Source organism: Canis lupus, chromosome 8 (genome assembly GCF_003254725.2).
Source record: "Canis lupus dingo isolate Sandy chromosome 8, ASM325472v2, whole genome shotgun sequence".
Classification (NCBI taxonomy): Eukaryota; Metazoa; Chordata; class Mammalia; order Carnivora; family Canidae; genus Canis; species Canis lupus.
This window is the reverse complement of record NC_064250.1, coordinates 8,474,784-8,485,552: the sequence shown is the minus strand read 5'-3', so window position 1 is coordinate 8,485,552 and position 10,769 is coordinate 8,474,784. Positions and strand designations below refer to the sequence as shown.

The 10,769-nt window shown below is 38.3% G+C and overlaps 1 pseudogene; it reads left to right on the top strand.

Moving 5' to 3' along the window:
• Positions 1 to 2,752: 2,752 nt before the first annotated feature.
• On the top strand, positions 2,753 to 4,715 carry LOC112657918 (ribosomal L1 domain-containing protein 1-like; annotated as a pseudogene).
• The last annotated feature ends 6,054 nt before the right edge of the window (positions 4,716 to 10,769 follow it).

The window sequence follows — 10,769 nt, the reverse complement described above, 5'->3', positions numbered from 1 at the left end:
AGGGCTGGTGTAGTGGTCATGAATTTTTGTTTGTCTGTGAAATGATCTCTTCTTCTATTTTGAACAATAGCCTTGCTGGATAGAGTATTCTTGACTTGGTTTTTCTTTCCTTTCAGCACTTTGAATATATCATGCCACTTTCTTCTGGCCTGCAAAATTTCTGCTGAAAAATCCACTGATAGGTTTCCTTTGTACGTAATTGCTTTCTTTTTTCTTGTTGTATTTATTTATTTATTTATTTATTTATTTATTTATTTATTTATTTATTTCTTTATTTATTTTAGAGATGGGGAGAGAGGTGGAGGGAGAGGGAGGGAGAGAATCCTAAGCAGGCTCCATGGCCAGTGTAGAGCCTGATGCCGGGCTCAATCTCACAACCCGAATATCCTGACCTCAGCCAAAATCAAGAGTTGGACACTTAACCAACTGAACCACCCAGGTGCCCTTCTCTCTCTGTGTCTTTAAAATTTTCTATTTGTAACTACTTTTTGCCATTTAGTTACTGTATGTCTTAGTGTAGACCTCCTTGGATTGATTTTGTTTGGGGTTCTGTGTGCCTCCTGGATCTGGATGTTTGTTTCCTTTCCCAGATTCTTGAACTTTTCAGCTACTACTTCTTCAAGTAAGTTTTCTGCCACTTATCTCTCTTCTCTTACTGGGATCCCTATAATGTCAAGGCTTATTATGCTTGATGTTGTGGCTGAATTCCCTAAGTCTATTTTCATTTTCTATTTTATCTTGTCCCTATCCTATTCGGTTTGTTTGTTTTGCATTACTCTGTCCTCTAGGTCACTGATCCTTTCTTCTGCTTCCTCTAGTCTGTTTAGTCCATCTAGTGTATTTTTAATTTTAGTTATTGAGTTCTTAATCTCTGATTGGTTTCTTTGTTTTCTATCACTTTGTTAAGTGTCTCACTGAGGTCCTCCACTCTTTTCTCAAGTTCAGTGAGTCTTTGTAACCTTTACTTTAAATTTTCTATCAAGCACATCATTTATCCCTTTTTCATTTAGCTCTCTTGCTGTGATTTTGTTCTGTTCTTTCATTAGGCACATATCCCTCTGTCTCCTCATTTATCTAAATTTCTGTATCTGTCTATGTGAGGTCAGCTATGTCTTTTGCTCTCGAAAATAGTGGCCTTCTGAAGAGGAGGTCCTCTAGTGCCCTACAGTTCAATGTTCCTTGTTCACCAGAACTGTTACTTCAGGAGTGTCTCCTCTGTGCGTTGTGTGTGCCCTACTGCTGTGATTAAGTTACTTTTACCTTCAGCCCAGTCTTCTGAAATGTCTCTCTTTGCCTATTGTGGGCAGGATTTAGTCCCTGTGTTGTTAGTAAGCCAGTCTGGGGCATCCTTGGACTTAAGTTGAGTAAGACCAGACATTTTTCAGAGATGCAGTAACACTGACCTGCAGAGTGCTTTATCTGAGAAGTTTTCATTGGTGGGTAGGGCTTGTAATCAGACCAGACGTCTGTCCCCAAACCACTGCTAAGGCCACAATTGGACTGGTGTGTGTGGTTATCTTCCTTCCCTGACCAAGAGTCACTTTGCAGTGGTACTGGTGCTATCTGGGCTTCTTGTACTCTGTCAGGTTTGGGCACTACCTTGGATGGGCTTTAGCCAAGGGCATATTGGAGGTTCAAAGGAGAACGTGGGTGCAGGGTACATGATGTCAGCAATTCCTCACAAATTTACTGCAGGAGGGGACCTGCAGCCTCTAGGGACCAAGGAAGGCTAAGCTGGAAGGGGTGGATCCACAGAAGAGTGTGGAGGCAGGGCATATGGTGTTGGCAAGTTTTGTGCAGTTCTGCTCTGGGAGGAGACCTCGAACTAAGGCCCAGCAGGAGACGGTGTGTCAACAGGAGAATGCTAGGGTGGGACACGCTGTTAGCAACACAGATAGCAGGTATTGGAGTGCCACTGGTTCTCACAGATATCCATATGTCTAGGCTGGGGTGTGAGGGAGGGAAATGGTGCCCACCAGCTCCTTTGTTCTTGAAGAACTCTCCCAATATCCCAGCTCCTCTAGTACATGCTCTAATTATAAAAACTTGCAAAAATTGGTCCCTGATTTTTTAAACCAAGTGTTATGGGGATTCATCTTCCCCATGCAAGTTCCTCATGCCTGGGGTACCTGGGACAGGGGTTTCTTTTATTCCCCTCTTTGCACTGCACTGTCCCTGCCTATTGGGGGCAGTCCCATGGATTCCTTTAGTTTTCATCCATGTCTCTGCCTTTCCTACCACCTTCGAGGTGGCTTCTTCTCTACTTTTAACTGCAGAGAGTCTGTTCTGCCAATCTTTGGATCCTTTTCTGGGTTATTTACACTGATGTAAGTATTATCTAGTTGTATCCCTAGGACAGGGTGAGGTTAGGATTCTCCTACTTTGCCATCTTTCCTGGAAGTCCTTTCTCTTCTTTTTAAAATGCTTTCTTGTTTTAATAGGTGAAGGGATATAGAACATAAATGTTCATATGTCACATATTTGAAGTCTGCAGAATACTTCCCTCTTTTGTGGACCATTTTAAGGGAGTTTGAAATTAAAGTAGTCATCCACTGACAAAGCTTATTTAGTTCTGTGTCCAACTTATTTTCCATTCTGGGTGTATATACTCATTTGGATAAATAATTTTTCCTTTGAAACACCACTCAATGTCCCTCCACCCACAGTAATTCCAATATTGAAAGCGAATTTAAATATCTTGTTTAGGAGCCAGCCCTGGGTACTGCACATGCTTGCACAAGGCAAGAGAAATATGGAGGGTTGAGCTTCCACCACACTGTCATCCTCAGCCGCAGCCTCAGCCTCTGCCCCAGCTACCCTGGCCTGCCTGGGGCAGCTGGACAAAGGGCAGATTAGAAAAGTGGTGGAAGCTCTGTTGGCACACTCCAGGTCCAGGAAGAACGCAAATGGATTGCTTTTGAATGAGAATGAAAATCTCTTTTTAATGGTAGTATTATGGAAGATTTCAAGTAAAGAACTGAGGGTCAGACTGCCCTTGCTTCATGGTATTCGATCAGATTTAACAGATACTTGTTTACTTCCTCAGGATGAACCCAATTTAACTCCTGAAAAGACAGAACGGTTTTACAAGAAGCTTTTGAACAAGCATGGAATTAAAACTGTTTCTTAGATTATCCCCCTCCGAACTCTAAAAAAGGCATATAAAGCTTATGAAGCCAAGCTGTGCCTCTTGGGCAGTTTTGACTTCTTCCTTACTGATGCGAGAATCAGGTGGCTCTTACCGTCACACCTCGGGAGACATTTCTACCACGGAAAGAACATGCTGGTACCTGTGAACCTTCTGGCCAAGAATGTATCCAGGGAGATTAATGAATGCATAGGTAGCACTGTCTTAAACATCTCTAAAAGTGGTTCTTGCAATACTATCCACGCTGGCCACATTGGAATGGAGGTTGAACACATCATTGATAACATCATCTCTGTGACAAAGAGGCTTTCACAAAAGTTGCCAGAGAAGTGGGAGAGCATGAAACTCTTTTATGTGAAGACGGAGACGTAGGCCTCCTTGCCCGTCTTTTCCTCACTTGTCAGCTGTCAGGATGAAGCCAAGGGAATATGCACTCCTAGTCAGAAGAAAAAGGAAGCAAGCAAACAACAACAACAACAACAAAAAGAGTGTCATGAAGGGATCCCTGGGTGGCGCAGCGGTTTGGCGCCTGCCTTTGGCCCAGGGCGCGATCCTGGAGACCCGGGATCGGATCCCACGTCGGGCTCCCGGTGCATGGAGCCTGCTTCTCCCTCTGCCTGTGTCTCTGCCTCTCTCTCTCTCTCTCTCTCTCTCTCTCTCTCTCTCTGTGACTATCATGAATAAATAAAAAAAAAAAAATAGTGTCATGAAAAACAAAAAGAGAACAAAACAAAAGGCATATGAAACAGGCTAGAAAGGCTGCATCGGCCCGGAAGGAAGGGGACACAGACCCCAAAACTAGTGATGCTGCTGTGAAGGACCCTGCCCCTCCCCCCCCCCCCCCCCCCCCAGAAGGAGAAGATGCAGGCTCCTGAGAAGAGGCTGGTAGAGGAAAAACCCAGCATAAGGTGTAAGACGAGTCCAAAGACGAGATCCTGCTCCTCATACCAATAAGGACTCCAGCAAAAGAAAGCATAGAGATGCAAAACCATGTCGCAGGAAAGAAGTCTCAGAAAAAGAGGCCTGGTCCCAACACAACCAGTGAAAAGAAGAGAAAGGGGGGAATCCCTGGGGGGGCTCAGCGGTTTAGAGCCTGCCTTTGGCCCAGGGCGCGATCCTGGGGACCCGGGATCGAGTCCCGCATCGGGCTCCCAGCATGGGGCCTGCTTCTCCCTCCTCCTGTGTCTCTGCCTCTCTCTCTCTCTATGTCTGTCATAAATAAATAAATAAATCTTAAAAAAAAAAAAAAAAAGAAGAAGAAGAAGAGAAAGGCCTTTCCGGTTTCGAGACCCCGAAGGCTGCAGAGCCCAAAACTCCAGTTACCCAGAGAAGAAGCCAAGAATCAAAGAAGAGGCAGAGAAAGAAAGAAACTCTTCACTGGGGAAAAAAGACCCAAGACAGACAACCAAAGAGCCAGGGGCCAGGTTTTTTCCTACTGCTAATAAATCTGCGAAAAAAGCTCCCCATACTCCCAAGCAGTGGCCCCAAAAGTGCAAAGTACCCCAGTCAGCCTGAAAATCAAGAGACCCAAGCAGAAGGAAACATCCGCACTCTCCGAAGAGCTTTTTGAAAATGCCATCGCCCCAGCCCCCACCCCGCCACGCAGCCTTCTCCGGGAGTGAGGCCCAGACTTCAGTATTTGTTAAAACCTCCGCAGATAATTCTGATGTATGTTCGTGAGCTAGAGAACCAGTAGTTTCGAAGTAAATCCATTTTTTTTTTAAGTTGCCTTCTGTGTATTGGCCAATATGACAGGGAGAATACAAATCCAAACCACAGTGAGATCCCACCTCACACAGTGAGAATGGGGAGAATTAACAAGGCAGGAAACCACAAATGTTGGAGAGTATGCGGAGAAGGGGGAACCCTCCTGCACTGTTGGTGGGAATGTGAACTGGTGCAGCCACTCTGGGAAACTGTGTGGAGGTTCCTCAAAGAGTTAAAAATAGACCTGCCCTACGACCCAGCAATTGCACTGCTGGGGATTTACCCCAAAGATACAGATGCAGTAAAAAACCAAGACACCTGCACCCCCATGTTTCTAGCAGCAATGTCCACAATAGCCAAACTGTGGAAGGAGCCTCGTTGTCCATCGAAAGATGAATGGATCAAGAAGCTGTGGTCTATGTATACAATGGAATATTCCTCAGCCATTAGAAGCGACAAATACCCACCATTTGCCTAAACGTGGATGGAACTGGAGGGTATTATGCTGAGTGAAGTAAGTCAATCGGAGAAGGACAAACATCTATGGTTTCACTCATACGGGGACTATAAGAAATAGTGAAAGGGATTATACGGGAAAGGAGGGAAAATGAGTGGGAAAAATTAGAGAGGGTGACAAAACATGAGAGACTCCTAACTCTGGAAAATGAACAATGGGGTCGTGGAAGGGGAGATGGGTGGGGGAATGGGGTAACTGGGTGGGGCACTGAGGAGGGCACTTGATAGGATGAGCACTGGGTGTTATACTGTATGTTGGCAAATCAAACTTCAATTAAAAATATATATATTAAAAAAAGAATCCAGTAACCATTGTGCCTTATAAAATATAAAGATTATTTCCTCCAAATTAAGCATTAACTAAAGTATATAATGTAGAAAAATTTCTCGTTTTCTTTGATTTTTTAAATTTCTTTTTTCCAAAACTTTATTGGGCATAATTGATATACAAAAACTGCACATATTTATTTAATTTATACAATTTGAGGAATTTGGACTTTGTTACTTTTTAAAAAATGAACATAATTGTACATAAAATCATAAAATTACTACAAGTTGTTCAGTGTATTATGTTAATTCTAAGTATTAGTTCACACTTCACTCATTATTTGATAATGATATTCTGTTTGGCTTTATACTGTTTATAGATTTCAGGGAGGTACTTTTTCCTGTTCATTTAGATCAGATTTGGGGGAAAAAAAATTTTTCTGAGTAAATAAAAGATTTTCCACTATAACTTTTATTATTGAATAATGTTTCAAATCTCAATAATCTGTTAAGCAAAGCTATAATTAAAAGAAAGGCAATTTTCTCATGTTATCATTGTATATCTATGAAAATGAGAAATATAGGTATTAGAATTATGGAACTCTATTAAAATTAATGAACACGTGACAAATATACAACAATAAGAGCTTTCCTATGGAAATGTCCTTGGTAAGTTAGAGGTTAGAGTGAGAAAAATGTACTTATAAGAGGGAAATTTGGGACGCCTGGGTGGCTTAGTGGTTGAGTGTCTGCCTTCAGCCCAGGGTGTGATCCTGGAGACCTGGAATCGAGTCCCACATCAGGCTCCCTGCATGGAGCTTGCTTCTCTCTCTGCCTGTGTCTCTGACTCCCTCTGTTTCTCTCATGAATAAATAAATAAAATCTTTTAAAAAAAATAAGAGGGAAAAAACAACAAATCTAAGAGAAATCTCAACAGAATCTTATTTTTTTTTAATTTTAACAGTAGATCTTCAAATCTAACTGAAGAAAAGCAGCATTATTTTACTGAGAAAAAAATGTTTAATAAATGAAAAGGAATGGCATATTCACAGATGTAAATATTACAATTATAAACCTGTTTGATGTTTCCAAATAAATTTATAGGTACAATTAAATGTTAACCATAACCCCAATAGAGTGTTTTGAAACTGAGAAAAAAGTATAAAATTTTCATTGGAAAATAAACTGATTAAAATAAGTAAAATATTTTTGAAAAGGAATGATAACAAGATAGACTTAGTCTGCCTTATATTAACACGCATGACACTGTAATAGAATAGAAGAGAGCACCTTTGGAAAAAATATGGACACATCAGGAAAACATTGGATATTCTATAAACAAATTCTTCTATATATGAAAAGCTTTTATAGTAAAAGTAATATAAAAACCAGTAAGGAAGGTGAAGATTATTTATTTTTCTTTTTTCCAGTTTTATTGAGATATAATTGACATATATCACTGTATGCAAAGTTTAAGGTGTACAGCATAATATTTTGACTTTTATATATTATGATATAATTACCACTGTAAATTTATTTAAAATCCATCATTTCATATACTTAAAAAGGAGAAAAGTGTTTTTATTCTTGTGATAAGAACTCTTAGAATATACTATTCTATTAATAACTTTCAAATACATCATATAGCAGTATTAACTATATTTAACATGTCATATTTAACATTACATCTTCATTATTTATTTATTTTATAACTGGAAGTTTATACCTAGCAATGTATCTTTTTTAAAGAAATGTTGGAATGCATGAAAAAGTAAAGGGTAAAAGAAGAATCATTGTATAGAGGCAACTATTGTTAACACACTGGATATTTTCTTTAAATATTTTCTTTTACTTTTTCCCCTGACTGGAAATAACTGTTTTTTATATGCCATAGGATATTAATATATGATAAATATTAAAAATTTAGACAAGATAAAAAATAAAAAGGGGAAAATAAAAAGTAGCTTTATAACTAGAGATAATCCTATCATCATTTCTCCCAGATTTTTTGATGCACAGGTATAAATATACATTTTGTTTTATTTTTTAAAAGTTTAATTCCAGTGCAATTAACATACAATGTTATATTAGTTTCAGGTGTACAATATACTGATTCAACAGTCTACACAGTACTTAGTTCTCATCAAAGAAAGTGTACTCATAATCCTCTTCACTCATTTTACCTATCCCCCACCCACTTCCCAGAAGATAAAGATTATTTAATAAATAATGATGAGATTTCATCCCCACTAGAACATAGTAAGATCCACAAGGCATTTTATTTAGTTTACCAGTTTCAACCAGTGTCTAGAAGATTGTCTTCATAGGAGAGATGGTCATTATGTATCTGCTAAATGAAAACTGGTTTGGAAAAGTTCATTTTGATTCTCACATCACACAATATTCTGAGATTAAATCTAGACAAATTGTATAAACTCTAGGGATGCCCGGGTGGCTCAGAGGTTGAGCATTTGCCTTCTGCTCAGGGCATGATCCCAGAGTCCTGGGATCTCCCCATAAGGAGACTGCTTCTCCTTCTGCCTATATCTGTGCCTCTCTCTCTCTGTGTCTCTCATGAATGGATGAATGAATGAATACAAAAGTAAATCTTTTTAAAAAATTGCATAAACTCTAAGAAAATAGAAATGAATCATCAAATCTTTTGATGGAGGAAAATTTCATAAACTTGATAGATATTATCATAAAGGAAGACTATTTTCCTTACCTATAATCAATATTCAAATATTGATTGATTGATTCAAATATAAAATAGGTCTCTGAAGTTTACAAAACTTTATAAACAAAATTAACAAGCCAAAAAAGAATTTAAAAATATTTATAACAAACCTGCAAATTAGTAGACAAGGCATTAAGCATCTATTCTGAAATGGTTAAAGGGCATGAATAGTTCAGAAAAGAGGGAGTAGGAATAGCTAATAAACATAAAATGTTCAAATTCTCAGGTAATGAATGAATGTGAATTAAAACAACAGGAAAACACAGACATGTAAGATTTACCTATTTAATTGTAAATATTTAAAATAGACATGATGTTCAACACTTACAGTAGGATAGTATGATAACATGGTCACACACAAGTGTAACAAAACATTTGTGGTCTTTGAGCCAATAATTCCACTTCTAGGAATCTAAACTATTAAAATAATTCAAAACATAGTCGAATATCCATATACAAATAAGTGACTCATTAAATGTTTAAATCAAAATATTAAGCAGAAATAAGTAAATGTCCGATAAGATAGTATGATCTAATCATGTAATTATTATGCAGTTAGTTGAGAGGAGGATTTTTTTATTTTTTATTTATTTTTTATTTTTTTTAATAAATTTTTATTTATTTATGATAGTCACAGAGAGAGAGAGAGAGGCAGAGACACAGGCAGAGGGAGAAGCAGGCTCCATGCACCGGGAGCCTGACGTGGGATTCGATCCTGGGTCTCCAGGATCGCGCCCTGGGCCAAAGGCAGGCGCTAAACCGCTGCGCCACCCAGGGATCCCAGGAGGATTTTTTTAAATCAGAATGTTACCATGTTAAAATGCTAACAAAAAAAATCAAGAAACATATGGAAACAGACAGCAAGTATAGGTGATATAATCATTGCAAAATTATTTTATCTGATGTGTTGACCATATAATGTAAATAGTATTTTCTTCTTTATTTTTCTGAACTTTTTACATGTATTGCTTTTTTGACTAAAACAAACTTCATTCAATATCTAATAAAATATTTTAATTATGTAAAGTTTTTTATATCTAATAAATTAATTATGTTATGAGATCAGAACAAGTTTATTTGTATCTATGTAGAATAATGCATAAATCCAGTGGAGTTTTTTAAAAGTAAATGGGATTGTGCTCCTCCCTACAAACTCTCCCAGTGGGTTACCAGCATAGATAAAATAAAACCTAAACGTCCTAACATGCCCTCTGAACAGGAAAGGATCCACCCTGCCAGGCCTCATTTCCTACTAGTCCTCAGTCCCCACCCCTAAGTTTGCTGTTTTTAGACACATCCACTTCTTTCAACTCCCAGAAAGTGCCAGACTCCTTCCTTGGGTGCTCTTCCTTCAGCCTGAAACACTTCTTTTTTCTTCTTTCTTAAATGACTCCTTTTCAAGCTCCAAGTCTAAACTTAAATATCATTCACAAAGGCTTTCTCTGAAACCATCATAAATCAGGTTCTCCCTACCATGCCCGTTTTTAGGATCTATACTTAAGAGATAACCAAATAAGTTGCCAGGGAGTGGGAGGGCATTGAGAAACTTTGGAATCAAATGATGATATTATTATTTCTATAAAATATGTTGAATGGTGAGCTTAAATGCTCCTAGTAATAGGTTGTTTTGATGTTTTGAAGCACAGTGTTTTCTGGGCCATAATTCATGGTAAGTGGAGATGGAATCATGAAGTACTTTGCAGAACTTCATCATGAATCCACCATCAGATGGCATTCCATATAATTCAAAACCACAGGCTCATCCCCTTAAGTCAATGAAGAATTAGTGTAATACCTGAGTAGGCGTGGATATCAGCAGTGTACTGAGGGGCTAAATGTGTCCAACAATAAGAGATATGAATTTTACAATGGTATCTTCCCTGTCTCTTAAAAAAAAGAAAAAGAAAGAAAAGAAAGAAAAGAAAGAAAGAAGGAAGGAAGGAAGGAAGGAAGGAAGGAAGGAAGGAAGGAAGGAAGGAAGGAGGAAGAAGGAAGAAAGAAGGAAGAAAGAAAGAAAGAAAGAAAGAAAGAAAGAAAGAAAGAAAGAAAAAGAAAGAAAGAAAGAAAGAAAGAAAGAAAGAAAGAAAGAAAGAAAGAAGAAAGAAAGAAGAAAGAGAAAGAAGGAAAGAAAGAAAGAAAGAAAGAAAGAAAGAAAGACAGAAAGAAAGAAAGAAAGAAAGAAAGAAAGAAAGAAAGAAAGAAGAAAGAAGAAAGAAAATGAAAGAAAAGAAACAGTAAGCTAAAGCAGGCCAGCAAGGTCCATCTCAGCTCTTCTCATTTCTTCTCCCACTTCAATTGTCTGTCCAACTTGGGGTGGAAACATCTTCTCAGTGCTAGTCTAAGGGAGATCTCCTCTTTGGGGTCAATTCTGTAAATTCACTTAACATTGATTTT